The sequence below is a fragment of the Rhipicephalus microplus genome, chromosome 7, assembly GCF_043290135.1.
Source record: "Rhipicephalus microplus isolate Deutch F79 chromosome 7, USDA_Rmic, whole genome shotgun sequence".
Classification (NCBI taxonomy): Eukaryota; Metazoa; Arthropoda; class Arachnida; order Ixodida; family Ixodidae; genus Rhipicephalus; species Rhipicephalus microplus.
Genome location: NC_134706.1, coordinates 99,129,874 through 99,152,374, shown reverse-complemented (window position 1 = coordinate 99,152,374; position 22,501 = coordinate 99,129,874). Strand labels below are relative to the sequence as shown.

The following is a 22,501-nucleotide window of genomic DNA, read 5'->3' as shown; positions in this document are numbered from 1 at the left end:
AAATAAGATCTAACAGACAATGATGCCAAGAAATGTATAGGGGAAAATAGTGGAACCAATGAAATGTAAGTAGGAAGAATAAAAGGTGAGTGAAGGGAGAATTTGCCGTGCGAAGGAATCGGGCCTACGACCTTGGACTTAACGTTCGATGCTCTAACGACTGAGCTATCACGGGGCCATCCCCCAAGCCACTTTTTTGGTTGTTATGTGAATTTAAACGCCGAATTATCAGTCAGCGCCAGCCGTAGCCATTGCGGCGAGTGTGGAGCACCCTTACAGGAGCCTGTGTGGTGTCACGTAGCACGTGAACTTATTATAAGCGGTCACCTGACCAACAGTCCCTCGTATACAACCTAACGGCATCAAGTCTGCCAATACGAGACCCTCGTTAATGAATAAGGGAAAGAGGTGTATATATTTAAGGGCTCGTTTTTCCGCGTATTGACACAATATAATGAGATCTAACTGATAATAACGCCTAGGAATATGTAGGGAAAGTATTAGGGCCGATGTATTGTAAATACCCATACAGAAAATTGGGTAAAAAATAAGTTGCCTTGCGCAGGAGTCGAACCTAGGCCCTTCAAATAACGCGTTCAATGCTCTAACCACTGAGCTACCATAGCGGCCATCCCCCCAGCCACTTTTTGGGTTATATGTGAAATATTTTGTGGGAGTGTCAGTCAGTGCCATCTGTAGCCATGGCGGCGAGTTTGGAACGCCGTTTTATGAGCCTGTGTTGCGTCACGTACCACGTGAACTTATTACTAGCGGGCAGGTGACAAATAGTCCCTCGTATACAACCTAACGGCAACAAGCCTCCCAGTACGAGACCCTCGTTAAAGGATAAGGAAAAGAAGTGTATGCCTAAGGACTCGTTTTTCCGTGTTTCGACACAAAATAATGATATCTAACAGACAATATTGCCAGAGGAGTTTATAGTGAAGTTATTAGAACCTGTGTAACGTAAATACCAAGAAAGAAAATAGCATGAAAAAATATCTGGCTGTGAGCAGCAGTTGAACCTACGACCTTCAAATAACGTGTCCGATGCTCTAAGCACTCAGCTATCACGGCAGCCATACCCCTAGCCAATTTTTGGGGGGTTACATGGAAATTTAAACGTGCGAGTGTCAGTCAGTGCCATCGGTAGCCATGGTGGCGACTGTGGAACACCCTTTTATGAGCCTTTGTGGTACCACGTGGCACGTGAACTTATTACGAGCGGGAAGCTGACCAATAGTCCCTCGTATGCAACCTTGATATATGGTGCTTAACGTCCCAAAACCACCACATGAATAAGATAGACGCCGCAGTGGAGGGCTCCGAAAATTTCGACCACCTGGGCCTCTTTGAATCTGAGCACACGGGCCTACGACATTTCTGCCTCCAAAAGAATCGCAGCCACCGCAGCCAGAATTCTAACCCGTGACCAGCAGGTCAGCAGCCGAGTTCCTTGGCCACTAGACCACCATGGCAGGGCTCGTAAACAACCTAACCTCACCAAGTCAGCAAGTACGAGACCCTCGTTATGAATAAGGGAAGATGTGTATACCTAAGGGCTAGTTTTTCCGTGTTTTGACACAATATATTGAGATCTGACTGACAATAATGCGAAGGAATATATACAGGAAGCTATCAGAATCAACGTAGTGTAAATAGGTAGAATTAAAAGTGGGTGAAAAGAGAAGCTGCCGCGAGGAGGAATCGAACCTACCACCTTCGAATAACTCTTTCGATACTCTAACCACTGCGCGATGATGGCGGCCATCCCCAGCCACTTTTTTGGATTTATATATGAATTTAAACACAGGAGTGCCGGTCAGTACCATCTGTAGCCATGGCGGGGATTGTGGCACACCCTTTTATGAGCGTGTGTGGCGTCACGTAGCACGTGAACTTATTACGAGCGGGCAGCTTACCAATAGTCCCTCGTATACAACCAAACAGCACCAAATCTGCCAGTACGAGACCCTCGTTAGTGCATAAGGAAAGAAGTGTATACCTGAGGGCTCGTTTTTCGTGTTTCAACACAATAATGAGATCTAACAGACAATATGGCCAAGAAATGTATAGCGGAAGTTATTGGAACAAATGTATTGTAAATAGGAAGAAAGAAAAGGCGGTGAAAAAAGAACTTGCAGTGAGGAGGAATCAAACCTACGACCTTCGAATGACACATAGGATGCTATAATCACTGAGGTATCACTGTGGCCACCGCCCAGCCACTTTTTGGGGTTTATATGTAAATTTAAGCGTGGGAGTATCAGTACGTGCCATCTGTAGCCACGATGGCGAGTGTGGAACAGCCTTTTATGAGCCTGTGAAAGTGAACAGTACGTGAACTTACTACGAGTGGGCAGCTGACCAATAGTCCCTCGTACACAAACTAACGGCACCAAGTCTGCCAGTACGCGAGCCTTGTCAATGAATAAGGGAAATAGGTTTATATCTAAGGGTTCGTTTTTCCACGTTTTGACACAATATTGAGATATATTAGATAATAATGCACAGGAATTTATAAAGAAAGTTTTTAGAACCGGTGTATTGTAAACCACAAGAAAAAAATTGGGAGAAAAAATAACTTGCCGTGAGCAGGAGTCGAACCTACGACCTTCAAATAATGGGTTTAATGCTATAACCACTGTGCTATCGCAGCGGCCATTCTTTCGGCCACATTTTTGGGTTATATGTGAATTTAAACGTGGGAGTGTCAGTCAGCACCATCTGAAGCCATGGCCGGGAATTTTGAACACCACTTTATCAGCCTGTGAGGTGTCACGTGGCACGCGAACTTATTACGAGTGAGCAGCTGACCAATAGTCTCTAGTATACAACCTTGATATGTAGGACTTAACTTCCCAAAACCACCATATGAATATGATAGACGACGTAGCGGAGGGCTCCGGAAATTTCGACCACCTGGGGTTCTTTGACGTGCGCCCAAATCTGAGCACACGGGCCTACAAAGAATCTTACTATTCTACATCAGAGAAACAATGTCTCATGGTCTTTTGGGCAATTACAAAGTTTAGGTCATATCTCTACGGAAGACCATTTGAAGTGGTGACTGATAATCATGCTTCGTGCTGGTTGACCAATTTACGAGATACTTCAGGATGATTAGCACGATGGAGTCTGCGCCTACATGTATTTGATGTCAGCATCGTGTACAAATCAGGCAAAGAGCACGAAGATGCCTACACGCTATCACGAGCACTTCTTCAATCCGCCAGTAGAACCGCAGAAGAGGACGGTGCCTTCGTGGCAACTCCGAGCGGGCTGGATCCGATGTCTTATCAAGAAAATGACGCCGATCTAAGAATAATTATAGATCACTTAGAAGGTGGCACCACGCCCATTCCTCGTCCGATGTCGCGAATGTTGTCATCATTTAGTCTACGAAATAACGTCTTATACAAAAAGAACACTGGTGCTGGTGACAGATCGCATATTCTCGTCGTGTCTGAAGCACTCCGCAATGACGTCTTATTAGCTTGCCATGACGAGCCCACATCCAGCCATCTGGGCTACTCGAGAACTACGGATCGAGTGTGACAACACTACTGCTGGCCTAAAATGTCTGCCTGTGTCAAACGCTACGTGAAGAGATGTCATGAATGCCAGCGTCGCAAGACACCACCCTTAAAACCTGCAGACCATCTACAACCAATCGATCTACCCCCTACACCGTTTCATCGAGTAGGAATTGACCACCTAGGCCCGTTTTCTTTGTCATCTTTCGGCAAAAATGGATTATTGTCGCAACCGATTACTTGACGCGTTACGCTGAGATGAAGGCATTGCCACGAGGGACCACAGCTCAAGTTGTCAGTTTTTTATGCATCAAATTGTGCTTCGGCATGGTGCTCCATCATATGTCATCATTGATTGAGGGACATCATTCACAGGGAAGGTCTTCGATGATATCTTCAGGTTGTGTTATGCAAACCATCGAAAAACCACTGCGTACCACCTTCAAAGTAATGGTTTAACAGAAAAGCTAAACAAATTGCTACCCGACATGATCTGTATGTACGTGGATGTGCAGCACAGAACTTCGGACGACGTCCTGTCGAACGTAACATTTGCGTACAACACTGCAACGCAGGAAACTACACGCTTCACGTCGTTTCGGCTCGTTTATGGTCGACATGTCAGAACTATGCTAGACGCCATGATTCCGTATGAGGACATCGACGAGCTCGACCAATTAGCCCCCGACATCAATGAGTACATTTGGTACGCTGAGGAAGCACGTCAACTGGCCCGTGTGCACATCAGAACTCAACAGTGCGCAGATGCACAGCGGTACAACATCCGCCATCGAGAAGTTAATTATGAACCTGGTCACCAAGTTTGAGTTCGGACACCCATTAGACAGCGAGGCCTCAGTGAGAAACTCTTAAGGAAGTACTTTGGACCTTACAAAATACTCACACGTGTGAGCGACATCCACTACGAAGTGGTTCCAGACGAAGGCTCAGCATCATTCCAGCGCAGGTAACCGCGCCCAGAGACTCTGCACGTCGTCCGCCTAAAACCAAACTTTACGCGGTGAAGCGAATTTTCTTCGTTTGCCAGTGAATTCTTTATGTGAACAGTGCATTCCGTTTATTTCTGATTGCCGTGCTCAGGACGCGTTTTCTCTCGTGCGCTACTTTGTTTAATGTTTGTTTAGGTTGCCTACTTTGACCCACTACTGTGCACACTTTTCTTCAGCATCGGGTCGATGCTCTTTTGGGGGGAGGGGTAATGCCACCTGGTGTTCTGTGCAAGCCAACATTAAGCCAGTTCTGTGCCAGTGAACGAAGAAGACGAATGCGAGCAACCCGTGCCAGCGGAGACGTCCTTCTTTGTGTCTCAGATTTTGACAGTCGCTTTAACAACAGAAGTAGGACAATACACACACACACACACACCTATATATATATATATATATATATATATATATATATATATATATATATGTATATACATAAATATAAATATATACATATATATATATATATATAATATATATATATATATATATATATATATATATATATATATATATATATATATATGCTGTTACCGATGTGAAGGGTTTATTTAGACTGAAAAAAATGTCAGCGCTCTACCGTCACTGCCGAATCACCATCCCTCGAGAGCGTCCGATCTCTTCTTTCTCGCTCTTTCAGTCCGCGTTACATTTCCCTCCGGGCCAGACGAAGCTCTCCGAGCAAGTAGAAGCGATCGGTTGTTGTAGGACTTCAAACGAGCAATGTGCACAATTAGCGTCTTGCGCGAACGCCGGTTCTGAGCTGTCACTTTCGCAACAGCGTAAGTGATGTCACTTAGGCACTGAGTAATGACAAATGGTCCTGAGTACTTAGAAAGAAACTTCTGCCAAAGTCCCTTCTTTTGAACAGACATCCACAGCCAGACCAAATTACTTCTAGCGAAAGTCACGGGCGGGTGTTTTGCGTCGTAACGGTCTTTCGCGCGAGTGTGGGCAGAAACAGTTCGGAGCCAAGCAAGTCGACGAGCTTCTTCGGCGCGACACAAAGTCTGCGCGACACTGGCGTTTTCGTTTGTCGAAAAAGGAAGTATGGTGTCGAGGAAACTTTGTGGATGGCGAGCATAGAGAAGAAAAAAAGGCGTATAACCCATGACTTCGTGTTTCGCGGTATTAAAGGCGTATGTAACAAAAGGTAATACGGCACCCCAGTTCTTGTGATCCGCTGCGACGTACAATGAAAGCATGTTGATGATGGTACGATTGGTGAACTCAGTGAGGCCGTTGGTCTGAGGATGGTATGGCGTGGAATTTCGATACTGACACCCACAAAGCCGTAGCAACTCTTCCTCAACGACAGCGGTAAACTGTCGGCTGCGATCACTTATCACAACACGAGGGGTCCCATGACGAAGTATGATCGAGTGTAGAAGAAATTATGACACATCAGATGATGTGGAAGAAGCAACCGCCATCGTTTCAGTATACCGCGTCAGGTAAAATACGCACACAATAATCCAGCAGCGGCCGGTGGTAGAATTGGGGAAAGGGCCCACTAAATCTATGCCGACTTTTTCGAATGGTGATGTCGGTGGCTTCACCGGCTCATCAACATCACAGCAGAAGGAGGAATTGGCGAAACTGACTGTCCCGCGACTGCACCTCCATCGGTCGCACCAGTTAGTTTTCCAGCTGATGCGGGGAAGGTGACTGACGACGCGGAGACGGCGACCGGCGGGACCATGTCGGAGGCGGCGTCAGGCTTCGCTCGGAGGCGGGGGACTCGCGGCGAAGTTCGTTAGGCCATTGCTGTCGGTGACGGTGGTCGGCCGGGTGAGAGGTCCAGGTTTCGTGCATACGAGGCGGGTGCGTCGAAAAACGTGGTGGCAAAGGCTTTTCGTACATACGAGCCGGTTACGTCGAAAAACGTGGCGGTGCAGGCTGCCGTCTGGGACAGAAGCGCCAAATATGCCCTGGGAGACCACATGTGTAGCAAACGGGGACTTGTCGGCTTACATTAGCTGGAGCAGAGGTGGGAGAAGTACGCGGAGACGGGTCGTGCTCCACAGGAACATTTTGTGGTGACGCATAGTACTCTTCTGGTAGAGGCCTGGTTGACGACGGTCGGAGGTCCGCAGCGGCACGTCGAGATGATGACATCTGGTAATAGCCACGACCCGTCGGGGAAAATGGAAGTCTCGGGGTAAAATCAGCAGCTTCTGTGTGTGGTCGGTTTTCGACGTGGCGCTCTCGGATCCAGTAGGGAGGCGGTTCGGGGCACGCGGTGAACGAGCACTGGTGGTGAACGTCACCTACTTGAAGTCGTACGAGCTCTTCTCGAACTACCTGACGTACGAGGAAGGGAATGTCTTCGCAAGTGGCGACGTCCATACTTGCGAAAGTGGGAACATTGTCCAAGCGCCCGAACTTGGGTAGAATTCTCCAGGTCTTCAACCCCTCGGATGCGCGACACTGCTGCCTGAAAATCGAAGGAGTGTTCAAGTTTTTTTTTTGTTATCAAAAAATTGTACACGTCCTCGGCGATGCCTTTTAACGAATGACCAACTTTGTCTTCCTCAGACATATTTGCGTTGACAATCCCGCAAAGACTCAATACTTCTTCAAGGTAGGTTGTGCATGTCTTGCCAGGCAACTGAACCCTACGTGACAGCGTTTGCTCAGCTTTCTTTTTCATGAAACTGCTGTCCCCAAAGCAAGCCTTCAGTTCCTAACAAGTATATCCCAAGGTGGGAGGACATGTTCGTGGTTCTAAAACCAAAGCAAGGCTGTCCCGGCAAGGAAAAATACTACGTTCGCGAGCTTCGCCAATGCGCCCTATTTGTAGTAGCGGCTCACTCTGTCGAAGTGTTTTAGCCAAGCGTCCAGGTCTTCGTCAGTTTTACCTGAGAAAATTCGTGGCTCAGGTGCCGAGTAGTCTGGTTGTTGAGGTCGACGGCCACCTTGTGCCGTGTCGGTGGCACTGGTGGATGCGGCAGCGTAGTATGACAAAGAAGTTGAAGTTCAAGTTCAAGTTTATTTCAGGCAAAAGCAAAAAGAAAGAAGAAAGGTACAAATTGCCTAGGGGACCGGAGAAAAGGCATAAAAGCCTGACAAAGCGTCTGCCCTCTGTAAACCCAAAACCCACCAAAATAACACAGTGCTCAGTGTAAAGTAAAGAGTCAATAAAAAATTAGGCATAAATAAGTTTCTACATGAAAAACATGTACAGGAAAACATAAATGAGTGAAAATTTGCGCTGGCAATGAAATCAATAGAGCATATGCGTGTCCGAAAAATGAAGCAATTTGTAGAGGACATAAACAAAACTAATGTAAGACATGTAAAATAGCTGAAGAAACTTTAAATTTGATTACAAGGTTTCAACAATCAAAAGACAACAGCATCAATAAGGAATATGTTTGACCGATAAATGAAAGACAATTTGGATAACATAACCAACCGTCAATGTGATTTACTCAAGAAAATACTTCAGGGAATATGAAACAATGATAGTGACGGTGATTAAGTTTGTGTAAATAGGAAGTGTTCCTGTATCTTCTTTTTAAAAATGCCATATGAGACTGTATTGTCAATTAGAAAAGCTCCAATCGGTTGTTCGTTCAGAAAATTTGAAATGTGATACAATGGTTTTTGCGTGCCGTAATTTGTACGTGGTTTCTCATATGTATACACCCTGTGCCGTAGGTTGTGACAGTGATCTCTCGGGAGATGCCTCTGATAAAACCCTGAGCGATCAGTTCGTACCTGTATATAAATAAGCATTGCTAATTTTTCTTTCATGACGTTGGTTACCGTATTTTATATTCCTTAAAGAGAGGCGTGGTATGATGCCTGATTGACACCCCTGATATTAGTCGTATAGCTTTTTTTTGCAAGGTGTGAATTTTGTCAGTGTTTGCTTTAGTCGTATTCCCCTATACAAGAAGACAATAATGGAGATGTGAGTGAACAATGGAATAATATAGTTGTTTTTTCAACCACAGAGGGAGGAGTTGTTGCAATTTGGAGATTATACCCGTGGATCTGGAAATCTTGGTATGAACGTGGTTGGTGTGTAAAGACCAGTGTGAGTGTTCTTGAAAAAGTATCCCAAGAAATTTATGCGCTGCGACACGTTCAATTTTCTGCCCTTCAATTATTATTGTAGGATCGCTTGTGATAGCCTTATTGCGTGGGCGAAATAAAACATATTTTGTTTTTTTGGTGTTTAATTCTAATCTATTATACTTAAGCCAGTCAGATAGATGTGTCAGCCACAGGTTTGCGTGTTGTTCAAGGTGATTGAGGGAATTACCGGCGAAGAATATATTGGTGTCGTCCGCGTAGAGAGCAACATCGGGTGTTAGCGGTATGTTAGGTAGATCATTGACATGAATCAAGAATAGCAAAGGCTTTAAGATTGATCCTTGTGGAACGCCACAAATGATATTACCTAAGTTTGATTTAGTGTCGCTGAGACTGGTGTACTGTTGCCGATTGCTTAGATAACTTTTTATAGGTTCTAGAGCCTTTCATCTAATTCCATATGAAAGGAGTTTCCGTAATAAAATATGGTGCTTAACCAAATCGAACGCTTTTTTGAAGCCGAGAAAATTCCTATGGTAAGTAATTTATGTTCAAAATTGTCAAGTTTTTTTTCTTTATTATCTAGTAGTGCTGTTTCAGTAGATTTTTTCTTTTGGAAGCCATACTGTTGTTGTATTAACACATTTTCTTGCAATGGCTAATTTCAAAGTCGTAGGTTGATAACTTGCTCACATAATTTAGAGAATATAGGTAATAATGAGATAGGCCTATAGTTATTAAGGTCATTTTATTACCGCCTTTAAAGATGACAGACCCTTTCGCAATCTTTAGTTCATCAGGAAAAATACCTGAACTAAGAATTGTGTTAGCGATGTGTGAAAGCGGCTTACTTATGGTATGGGCTACTGCTTTATTAGGCTAAGGTTTTAAGTCATCCACGCCACATGCACATTTATTTTTTTAATTTTTGCAACAGTTTGTATATTTCGGATTCGAATATGGGAATATGGGAATACATAAGTATGATTGCTTATCTCCCCAGCAGTAGTCCCACAGTCGCCAGCTCTAAGGAAGTGTTCATTGAACATATCTGCAAGTGGCGCACCTGAGCATGGTTCACCGGCTATCACGAACTCCGATATAACCGATTTATCATCTTTGCCCATAAGGTGAGTGACCTTTTTCCAAACTTTTCTGGAGTCATTCGATATACCAGCAAACATATTTTCGTAGTACGCGAAACGCGCTTGTTTAATATCAGTGCCAAGATTATTTCAAATTTTTTTGCCTGTAGCTAATGTTTCCAAGTTTTTTGTTTTGATAAATACATTAAACAGACTTTCACGCACTTCTATTCTTTTTAAAAGGTGTGAATCTATCAATGGTTTTCTAGACCTAGGGGTTTTTCTAATCGTTGTATAAGGTAATGCAAAGTCATAGAGACCTTTGTGTTTAGAAAGAGGTGGTATGAAGCAACGGGATCTTTGATCTCTGTCACAGAATTCCAATCTGTACCTTCAATTAAGTGTTGAAAAATCGCAATCTTATCCGCAGATATTATTCTGCATTTAATGGTTGTATTTTGAATAGTTTGGTTATGTCTTGACAAGTATGACTTGAAGAAAGTAAACAAGGGCAAGTGGTCGCTTAAGTCTGCTATCAGTACACCTGCGTCACATTCACATGGCTGATAGTTTGTAAAACATAAGTCGAGTAGCGTTTCAGATATGTCTGTAATTCTTGTTGGCATGTTAATTACATTTTGATACCCAAAAGAGCAGAAATTATACACGAGGTTTTGCCTATTAGATGTTGTTGCTAATAAGTCGATATTAAAGCCACCTCAGAAAATCGAAGGAAATCCAGATTGACAACAGTATTCTAGAACACTTTCAAGATAATTACGAAACACAGTAACAGAACCAGAAGGGGGTCTGTACATGAGGACAACATTTGTGCCCATGCATTTCATCATTAAAGACTCAGAGTCAAGTTCAATATGGGAGTATTCCAAAGTATTCCAAATGGGGTTGCTGTGTCGTCGTTCATGCTGATGTTGTCCGGGGGTAGGCCAGCTAAGCGTCTGCTTCTTCGAAGAACTTCTGCAGCGAGGTGTAGGATGGCAAGTTACGCAGCACCGCTCCACCAAAGCTGTTACGGATGTGATGGGTTCATTTACACTGAAAAAAATGTCAGCGCTCTACCGTCACTGCCGAATCACCATCCCTCGAGAGCATCCGATCACTTCTTCTTTCTCGCTCTTTAAGTCCGCGTTACAATATATATATATATATATATATATATATATATATATATATATATATATATATATATATATATATATATATATATATATATATATATATATACATATATTTATATATATATATATATATATATATATATATATATATATATATATATATATATATATATATATATATATATATATATATATATATATATATATATATATATATATATATATATATATATATATATATATATATATAATGGAAAGGGATTAGACTGTGTTGCGACGGCGGCTCTACGATGAAAACACGATCGGGACTGAGCAAGCTCCAGGCAGATATCGGCGACCATCATCCCGAGACGAGCGAGAGGAGCTCAGAACCCACTACCTAAGCGGTGGCGATACTCCTCACCAACAAAGCGTTTTTTTCTTCACAATTTGCCCCCACCGAAAAAGAGACATCTTGGCGACCTAAGAGTCTGGAGGCAAAGGGTTATGGTTTGGGTTAGGGTGGGCGACGTGGACACAGAAGTACGTCTACCCTCTGCCACGTAATGATGATTCATTGGATAGACTATGAAATGCACACTACTTTTCTTCCACGGACTTGAAAAGCGGCTACTGGCAAATTGAAGTGGATGAGAAAGATTGTGAGAAGACCACCTTTGTTACGCCCGATGAACTTTATGAACTTCAGGTACTTCTTTTTGGTTTGTGTTGGGCGCCAGCAACATCTCAGCGTCTCATGGACACGGTTCTGTCGGGACTTAAGTGGCAAACTTGCTTGGTGTACCTCGACGACGTGATTGTCTTTTCGGTGACTTTCGAGGAACACTTACGAAGGCTCGAAGCAGCTTTTGAGGCAATATGCTTGGGCGGTCTTACTCTAAAACCTGAGAAGTACCACTTAGGCTTCCACGAACTTCCATTTCTCGGTCAGGTTGTGAGCAGCCAAGGGATCCGACCTGACCCGGATAAAATTGCCGCTGTTGCTAACTTCCCGACGCCGTCCGACAAAAAATCAGTACGATGTTTTTGGGGACTCTGTGCCTATTACCGGCGGTTTATCGCTAATTTTTCGCGCATCGCATGACCAATGACACGGCTTACTCGAGAAGATACCCCCTTCAGACGGGGCGAAGACAACCAGCAGGCGTTTCACGAGCTTCTGTCAGCACATGCAAATACCCCGTGTGCTGGCCCACTTCGATGAAGACACGCCAAGCATATTTCATACAAGCGCTAGTAATGTGGGTCTTAGAGCAGTCTCGTACAGCCGAAAGACAACAAAAAAGGTGACCGCCTACGCCAGCAAGACACTGTCCCGAGCGGAAGCTAACTACACCACGACGGAGAAAGAATGTTTTGCAATGGTATGGGCAGTCTTGAAGTTTCGTCCTCAGTTGCACGGCCGCGCATTCACCGTTATCAGCGATCACCCCACTCTTCGTTGGTTAGTCAACTTAAAAGATCCGTCTGGCCGTCTTGCGCAATGGAATCTTCGGCTTCAAGATTCAGACTTCACTGTTGCCTACAAGTCGGAAAATGGACACGCCGGTTGCCGACTGTATTTCTCTGTCTCCTGTTGAGACGGCATCCCCGGACAACGATGATGACGACACGGTCTTTCTGGGAATAGTGGACACTGCCGCCTTTTCTCAAAAGCAGCGTGACGATGCTGAACTGCAACCGCTCATAAATTATCTGCAAGGGCGAACGAATAACGTGCCAAAGTTATTTGCGAGAGGGCTGCCGTCGTATTGATTGTGAAATGACGTTCATTATAAGAGGAAGTTTTTACCCACCAGCAGCAGCTACTCACTTGTCGTTTTTCAGCGCTTCGCCGTGAGGTACTGCAAGCCTTCCATGACGAACCTTGTGCTCGTCACTTGGGTTAGGCAAGAACATTGTCGAGGATCAGGCAAAACTATTACTGGCCAACACTTGCCGAAGTGGTCAAAACTTACGTACAGGTATGTCTAGATTGTCAGCGTCGCAAGCCACCATCCTTCAAACCAGCTGGCCTGCTGCAGCCTGTCCAAGTGCCGGCGACACCGTTTGAACAAGTTGGCATGGATTTTCTGGGCCCCTTTCCAAAGTCTGCCACTGGAAACAGGTGGATAATTGTCGCGAAGATTACCTGACCTGATACGCGAAGACAGGTGCTCTGCCACGCGCAACGGCAGCTGAAGCGGCACAATTTTTCATCGATGCCATCGTCTTAAGACACGGTGCTCCCACAATAGTCATCACCGACAGAGGTACTGCGTTCATGGATGAGCTTTTGGACACCATTTTCTAACTAAGTGATACAGCTCACAGGAAGACAATGGCCTATCATACCCAGACAAATGGGCTCACCGAACGCCTCAACAAGGCCCTGGCTGACATGATAACCATGCACGTAGATGTAGAGTACAAGACATGGGCCATCATTTTGCCCTACGTCACGTTTGCGAACAACATGGCTTGTCAGGAGACCACTCGGAATACACCCTTCAATCTCCTTTTCGGACGTGAGGTTAGGACAACGTTAGACGCAATGCTCCCACATGAAAACAATGGCAATGAGACGGACGCTGAAGAGTTTACCCAGCTAGCAGAAGAAGCCAGACAACTTGCCAGGTTGCGAATCGCCAAACAACAAGATGACGATGCCAAACAATACATCCTCCGGCCCAGACCCGTCATATATAACGTGGACGACAAAGTATGGGTCTGGACACCTATTCGCCAGCGTTGGCTCTCCGAAAAGCTGTTGCGAAGATACTTCGGACCCTACAAGGTTGTGCGACGCGTCAGTAACGTCAACTACGAGGTTTTTTCGGACGGCGTGCAGTGTTCCGGACGGCGTGCCGCAGACATTCACCAGAAATTGTTCACGTGCTTCAGATGAAACCTTATTTCCAGTGACTATTTCTGCAGTTTTAGTTTCGCCTTGCTTCTCGAACGTTGAACATCAGGGTGATGCTTTTTAAAGGGGCAATAATGCCACGCATATGTGCCAATGGTGGCAAGAACGTAGCAGCACGAAAGTCCTAGACCAAGTGCAACAGACAAAAAAGTCGTTGCAGTCTCTTCCTGCGATCGATAAGGCGTATTTGTTCGAGGTGCTTTGTGTGCTCGTCGATCCCGCGTCGTCAATATATATATATATATATATATATATATATATATATATATATATATATATATATATATATATATATATATATATATATATATATTGTTACTGCATATGTGAGTTGAATATGAGTTTCTGGTTAGCGAGCGGAGAGCAGAGAGATTGGAGAAGACGTTTAGCTTGTGAGATTGGGGTCTGGCACACCTTTGAGGCTACCTGTACGTACACACACACACATACGCGCGCGCGCGCGCGCCTATATATATATATATGTATATATATATATATATATATATATATATATATATATATATATCTATATGTATATTGCTTCGATACTGAGGGGACGCGTGGAAGAAGGGATCTGGTAGATCACCGCACGAGCGGTGATCTACCAGATCCCTGGACTCTCGCACTCATCATCTCTCGTAAATAAAGGCATCTCACCATAACAAGATTGGTGGAAGGTGCGGGGTACAGCGGAGCGATTCCGGATGAACCATCACGGAAGCGCTACCTCAAGAACTACGCCGAAGCGGCCGACTGGCTGGTCTACCACCGCTCTCTATGAATCTAGTTGCTGACGGCGACACCACGCTCTCTTCTTCTGGCGCTACGTGGCCCCGACACTTGGTACCACGAAGCTTCTCTGGGAGGGTCGGAGAAGATGTCGACGAATGGCTGAAACACTTCAACCGTGTGAGTAAGTACAATTGTTGGGATGTGGCCTCCCGGTTGTCCAACGTCGGATTGTTTCTTCAAGGGACGGCGTTGGTGTGGTTCGAAAACCACGAAGAAACAATAATGACCTGGGAAGCGTACTCTTTGATGTGGCGTGGTCAAGTGCCCGGTGAAACATGCACAACGTATATTGAAAAGATTCTGAAATTGTGCAAGTCTGTAGACCCACGCATGAAAGAAGATGACAAGGTTGGGCATCTCCTCAAAGGGTTTGCTGAGGACGTCTACAATTTCCTCATGGGCTAAGACACCTTGGCATCTGTTGCGGATGTAATTCAACACTGCCGCACGTTTGAGACACTGAAGACCAGGCACATAACTCCAGAATTTGGTAGACTTGCCAACGTCACCACCGTTGCAAGTGTCAACATCCCTCCAACATCATCCTGTGATCTTGCCTCGATGATCAGGCAAATCGTACGCGAAGAACTTGGACGACGTGATTTTGTCAACCCACCGAAGGCACATTCTAGCAATGCCTCCCCGCCATTCGACGCCATGTGTGCTGTCGTTGAGTCCACGCTATATGATGTGCCCCAATTAAGCGCACTAGAGCCGCCAACCGACAACCTACATCTTGCCGTCGTTTCCAGAACGCCTCCCGCACACCACCTACAATGGTGTCTTCGAGGGATGATCATGGACACATGAGCCTCATGGAAGGGTTGGCGACGTGCATGAAGCCCCTGTGTGCTATAACTGCGGTTTCCGTGGACATGTTGCTCGATTCTGTGGTCAGAGGCGTCGCCCCCAGCAGCGCTACTACGAGGAATCATCAGTTTTCGACAAAACCAGTGGCGCGGTGGTATGCGCTCGATGTGGGACGCGTACGTTGGGGACAGCTTCCAGCAAACCACCCACAGGGATACACATGTGGGATGCAATTTCCACCGAAAGTTACGCAACGACTCGCCTTCCTCCGAGCGAAGCTTGACGCCCCCCGCCACACGCCGGTTTCGTTCCCCTTCTTCGGGTCGACGCGTCAGCTCCCCGCCCTCGGGAAACTAGGTGGTGTGGCCAATGGAGGTGAGGTCGCCGAACATTTTTCACTAGATCCATCTATGCCTCCACCCGTTTTTATGACGTAAAATAAGGTCCCTGTGCTTATCGATGGACTTCCTACGATGTCTTTGATAGATACTGAAGTAGCTGTTTCAGTGATGCGTCTTAACTTCAAATTGCGGATAGGACATAAAGTTATGTTTTGCAGGGACAGTTGTGCATCATTTTGTGCTGTGAGCAGGGAGACGCTGTGCCCGATCGGTGTGTGTGTTGTTAGTGCCACTTCGGGCGACCAGGTGTTCCAGGCTTAATTCGCTGTCCTGACCAACTCCACCCATGACATCATCTTGGGGATCGATTTTCTACGTGAGTGCGGTGCTGGCGAAATTGTCCTATCGGAATTTATTCACGATCCCAGGCGCTGTCAATGATCTATCACCATTATTGAGGATTTTGTTTTGCCGCCCAACTCGATGAAGACCGTACGCGTTGACGCCTATGGTTCGGACGCCGGCACGTTTGATGTTCTTGTGGAGCCCGTTCCTCTCAAAAGTGCCAAGAAAAATGTGCTCGTTTCACATTGTGTTCTGTCAATCAGTGATAGACGATTGGCCTGATGACTGTCGAACTATTCCAATGAACCTGTCATGCTACTGCTGCGGATTGTGACTCGCCTCCTTCGAAGGAAATGCGAACAGTTTTATAGCATCTTTAAGTGACGAGAGCGTCGATCGTATTTTTGCAACGCACTATACAGAAGCCAACTTTCTGAGTTTGGTAAACAAGTCGCTACCATCAGAAAAACGTCAAGCTTTGGTCGATGTCCTTGCGAAGAACGCTGCTATATTTGACTTTGCGCAGGATGAAGAGCAGATAAGTGCACCCGAGTCGTGTACTCACCACGGCATTGACACAGGATCCGTTCATCCTATCCGGCAGAAACCATACCAAGTCTCATCTGCGGAGCGCAAGTTCATTGCTCAACAGGTAGAAGAGATGTTAAAGAAAAGGGTCATACAAGAATCGTGTAGCCTTTGGGCTGCCCCTGTGATTCTTGTCCGAAAGAATGGTACTTGGCGATTCTGCGTGGACTACAGACGGCTCAACTCTGTTTCTAAAAAGGATGTCTACCCGCTTCCCAAGATTGATGACGTCGTCGTTTGTTTACATGTGGCATCGTACTTCTCCTCGGCGGATTTGAGATCTGGTTATTGGCAAATCTCCATGCACCCGAATGGCAAAGAGAAAACGGCTTTCATTACCACAGATGGTCTATTTGAATTCAATGTAGTGCCTTTTGGCCTATGCAATGCTCCAGCCACGTTTGAGCACTTCATTGACTTTATATTACGTGGACTAAACTGGGAAGTTTGTCTTTGCTACCTTGATGACATTATAATTTTTGGCCGTACATTCGATGAGCACAACCATCGTCTAGACTTTGTTCTCACTTCCTTTGAGAGAGCTAAGCTCCCCCCGAACTCTAAAAAGTGTCACTTCGGCAGCCGTGAGACTCTCGTTCTCGGTCACCTGGTGGACAAGCATGGCCTTCGACCCGACCCCCAGAAAGTCGCTGCAGTCAGCAGCTTCAAACAGCCTCAGTCGGTACAAGAGTTGCGAAGCTTTTTGAGCTTGTGCTCATACTGGCGTCGCTTCGTGCCCAAGTTCGCTGGCCTCGCTTACCCTTTGACGTCCCTACTCAACATGCACGCACCTTTTGGGTGGTCAGCGGAATGCGAGCTGTCTTTTTCGCAACTCAAATTCGTTCTTACATCAGGGCCCGTATTTCGCCACTAAGACCCATCTGCTGCTACAGACGTTCATACCGACGCCAGTGGTGTGGGCATCGGCGCCACCTTGGTCCAACGCCATGGAGCTGCTGAACACGTCGTTGCCTATGCCAGTCTCCGTTTAAGTAAACCGGAGCGAAACTATACTGTCACAGAGCAGGAATACCTCGCGATCATATTTGCCGTGCAGAAGTTTCGCCCTCATATCTATGGACGCCGATTCTTGATTATCACGGACCACCATTCTTTATGTTGGCTCACTGGACTACGGGACCCATCTGGTCGTCTTGCTCGTTAGGCGTTATGATTGCAAGAGCACGACTTTGAAGTCTGTTACAAAAGTGGTCGTCGTCATGCTGACGCCGATTGCCTTTCACAGTTTCCCCTTCCGACAACCGAGTGTGACGCTGACAACTTTGATGAATATTTGGCAGTAGTGAATGATTCATTTCCTGACCTAACTAAGTTTCGAGCAGAGCAACGCAATGACAACAGTCTCGTTTCTTTCTTTATTACCGGAACGAATGGTCAACGTGGTTTCATCGTAAAGGATGGCATTCTTTACAAAAAGATTTATTCCGGCGTATGCCCTCGCATACTTCTAGTTGTGCCTACCAGTTCGACAACACGTACTTCAAGCAATGCACGATGACCCAACATCTAGCCATATGGGTTTTTCTAGGTCATTTTATCGCATGCAAGAACGCTTCTTCTGGCCGAAGATGCGTACAGGTGTAAATGCATATGTTGCGAGCTGAGAGCAATGTCAACGCCACAAGCGTCCTACAACTCTGCCAGCCGGACTACTTCACCCCATAGCACCTCCGGGATCATCTTTTGACGTCATCGGTGTTGACCTGCTCGGCCGTTTTCCACGATCAACGAATGGCAACCGATGGATTATTGTGGGCGTTGACCCCCTCACACGCTACGCCAAAAGTGCGGCGATTCCTGCGGCAACGCCCACTCAAGTTGCACAGTTCATGCTGTCGCACGTAATATAACGCCATGGATCCCCCCATGTCATCATCAGTGGTCGCGGGCGGCAATTTGTCGACGATGTAGTTGAAGGCCTCCTTCGTCTCGCTTCGTGCCATTTACGTCACACTACTCCGTATCACTCGCCGGCTAATGGTTTGATGGAACGAACTAATAGGACTCTTGTCAACATGATTTCCATGTTTGTTGATTCCGGAAACAAAACATGGGACGTGATCTTGCCATTTATAACTTTCGCCTACAACACTGCACAGCACGAAAAAACGAGCTACAGTTCATTTTATCTGCTCTACGCATGCCAACCCCGCACAACTCTTGACATTATTCTTCCTTATTCCGGGACTAATCAACCTACTCTCACCGAAACCATTTGCGCGCAGAGGAGGCCCGGTGCATCGCCTGTCTTCGAACTTTCGTCTCTCAGAAACGCTCTAAGAACCGTTACGACAGAAGTCACCCACACGCATTGTTTGAGCAAGGGGATTCGGTGCAGCTTTGGATGCCGCTTCGCAAGCGCGGCCTCTGCCAAAAGTTTCTGGCCAGCTACACTGGTTCGTTTGTTGTTCTCGAACGTCTCAGCAATGTCACATACGTGATATCTCGGCTGTTGTCAACTGGCCGCCACTCAAGCAAGACCAACGTCCTTCATGTCGCCCGTTTAAAACGCTATCATCATCGCAACGAAGCCTAGCTCGCCTGGTGGGCATCGTCTCCAAAGGGGGAATTACTACGATAGTGAGGAGACGCGTGGAAGAAGAAGAGAACGAGGTTGGCACAAGCGGTGATTTACCAGATTCCTGAAGTCTCGCATTCATCATTCTCTCGTAAATAAAGGCATCTCACCGTAACAATATACATATATATATATATATATATATATATATATATATATATATATATATATATATATATTTATATATGAGACACCATCGTGAATTCCTTAAGCATTCGAAAGCCCAACGTGAATCGACAACTGCCACAAGACGATGTGGCGCATGAGTTTACTGAAAGAAGACCATGCGTATTTAGGAGAAAACCCTACAACCAAGCGCACATCCCTTCTGAACGAAAGTCTGCACTTCCAAAATACTCGCTTTCGCATATGACACGAGACGTTTCTCACCCACCTTACGCCCTTCATTTTTTGTCTCGCACACGTGGTCCACCACGTGGCTATCCATTACGTGGCTCTTTAACGGCTTCTATCACTCACCTTTTGCCTCATCAGGACGCCACGATCACGGTAGACAGCCTGACGCTTGACGAAAATTCCCTGTGAAGTCATGCTTCATCTGTACGGGTTCCTTCCTCACAGTCTGGTGCACACACACTAGGCAGTCGACACAAAGCAGAAAGCTCAGACGCATAAACATCAAATACGGCCAGGTGCAAGAGCCTTTTCTAGTGAGCAGTGCAAAAGAAGCCTGTGAAAAGCTTCGTGTCAACTCTGAAGCATTATCCTCATTGCCCGAACAAAATTACAACAGCCCAAGGACTACCAGCTTTCCACCGGACATCACACTAAGTTGTCAAGAAAACCGGCCTGATGTTCAAGAAGGGCTCCCACTGCAACACGTGTCACAGCAACATCTGCAACGCCCGCAAAAGTGTGTCCAAGACTATAATGAAGATTTCATTACAACCAATCATATCGGTGCATTCGAATTCAGTAATCACAGTCATAGGCAGCCTTCACGCATGTGAGCAGAAAGCAGTTGTTCACATTTCTCGTCAGCCGAAGTCAGCCACCTGCGTATGAAAAGACATTCCGGCCGCTTGTCTACGAGACCCAAACTTCCATTCGGTATCCCATCTGCACAAATATCACCAACGCAAACCTCTTCTATACAATACACAAACCAAGACATTAATCAAGCGCGAGGTTCTTGACTGTTCGTCTTGCTTGCGTAAGCCACTACCTGCTTTTGCGTAAAGTATCTCTTCTGCTGCTCGACACTCTCTTCGGACGCTTCTGTATATTGCTATATACGCAACACACCACCTGCAATGTCCGCTTACTACCTTGTCGAGCCACTGCCGTTCCAAAAGTGATTGTGCTTCAGGAACGCTTAGCTCAATTCCGCCGCAAAAAACGTACAGAATTGAAAGCACATCAAGCCATGTTTGCAGCAATGTCATCCTAAGGAACTGGACCAACCGAAAGTCGAAGCAGTTCAGAGTCACCATTCAGTGCAAGTCTCACCGATCAATGCAAAAAGTGTCTACTAATTTTCTTGACACAAATTATGCTTGCATCCCTCTAATAAATAACGCTGGGACAACCGACAGCATCTGCTCTTCCAACGATGATGACCACCCGCGATTTTTACATCACCATCACCAAACCAATAAAAGACGACGATGAACAAGAACTTCAACTGAAGCACGCTCACGACTTGAACAACAACGAAAAATAAGGTCTTAATTTAAAGATAAGTTTAAGAAGAAGGACGTTTCCAGATAAAGGAACCTCGCCACAGACGCTCTGTGCACGTGTGTTTACACAAACGACAACATCACGGAAAACACCAAGAAAAACGCGGAAGCACTTCTTGCACACCGCCAATACTCAGGCAATACGCCGTAACAATCTGTCAAGAAGCACGTATTCTATACGCAAAGCGTCTGTCGCATCCACGACTCAGAATCCAACGCAAGAAACTTCCAACCTTTCAATGCTACAAGGACTCCCAACTTTGTTCATTCCTCGCTACTATCCAGGCTATGTCATCATTTCCCACATCGAATGCATGGTCATGCTCTCCAGAACACAACAGCGAACCTCACCCACCTGAAGTCTCCTAGATATCACCGGACAGCTTCCTAGGCCTTGAAGATTTATTAACACTGTGAAACTCCGTCGGAACGTATAACTGCAAATTTAGGCATTATTTTGTTTATTCTCTTGTTCAATTTATTTTAGTTTGTAACCGATGCCATCTTTCGGAGGGAGGGGGAATCTTTTAACATAGGAAGGCAGCAGTGACTGATGGTAGAGACCGATGAAGAAAAAGTGACACTGAAATTACCATGGGGTATCAGCCAGGCCACGTCTGCTATTCATCGCAGCGCTATATATATATATATATATATATATATATATATATATATGTATATATATATTGTTACGACCGCCATCGGTAGGCGCCATGCTGTCGCTGAGAAGCGTAGCCGGGCCGCGTTCCGACGCCTGGAACCCAGGTTTTCTTGGAACCAACGTCGAGAGCTGACGGGGGAGCGGCGCTCATTTAACCCTCAAACAAGTAGCCGACTCGCCGAATGCTTATGCCCGCCAGGTATTGTCCCGGCTAGCCGGCGGATGAGACGTCGTGTCGCCACGAAGCTGTAAGCCGTTCCAGAGGGGACAACAAAGACAGCGTCTTCCTTTGAAGAAACGGCGACCGCCGCCACAAAGTGCCCTGCTAATTGAGCAGACAGATTGGCGGACCGTTTGATGTCTGCTGTCCGAAGCTGGGGACCCCTCGACCAGTGACACACACGACGAGCAAGAGCCCCTCCGGCGCCGCCTTTCAGTGCAGTGATCTTGACTCAAAATTGGATGTTCACGTGCTCCGTGCATGCTCGTACCCCTCACCTGTTGTGTGTGTGTGTGTGATTGGTGTTCCACTGAAGAAGGAGGAGCCCGACAGGGCTTATAACGGCGCCGCAGAGTGCAGGACGTCGCTCTGAACCAAGTAAAGGTTCAACCACCACGTTCGTAGTTTGTGAAGGCTCTGAACCAAGTAAAGGTTTAACCACCACGCTCGTGGTTTGTGAACTCTTAACCTCATGCTGTAAATATTTGTAAATAGTGCCATAAACCTTGTTTGTTTTTCGTATCCCCATCTTGTAAGCGGTCGTTTCCTCAACCCGAAGCTACACCACGCTACCACAGCACCCCGGGATCACAACAACTGGTGATCAGCGGTGGGATACGACTCAGCACCCCGAGTTACAACAATATATATATATATATATATATATATATATATATATATATATATATATATATATATATATATATTGATACAGGACTTTCTTTG

General features: G+C 45.9%; 1 protein-coding gene and 1 long non-coding RNA gene across 3 annotated transcripts in view; one reads left to right on the top strand and one right to left on the bottom strand.

Moving 5' to 3' along the window:
• Nucleotides 1-22,501, bottom strand: part of LOC142767570 (uncharacterized) — a 455,408-nt gene that overhangs the window by 282,790 nt on the left and 150,117 nt on the right. The gene's annotated exons all lie outside the window — the stretch shown is intronic.
• Nucleotides 21,730-22,297, top strand: LOC142767572 (uncharacterized). Its single transcript, XR_012885000.1, has 2 exons — nt 21,730-22,159; nt 22,208-22,297. It is a non-coding gene; the product is annotated as an uncharacterized LOC142767572 (long non-coding RNA).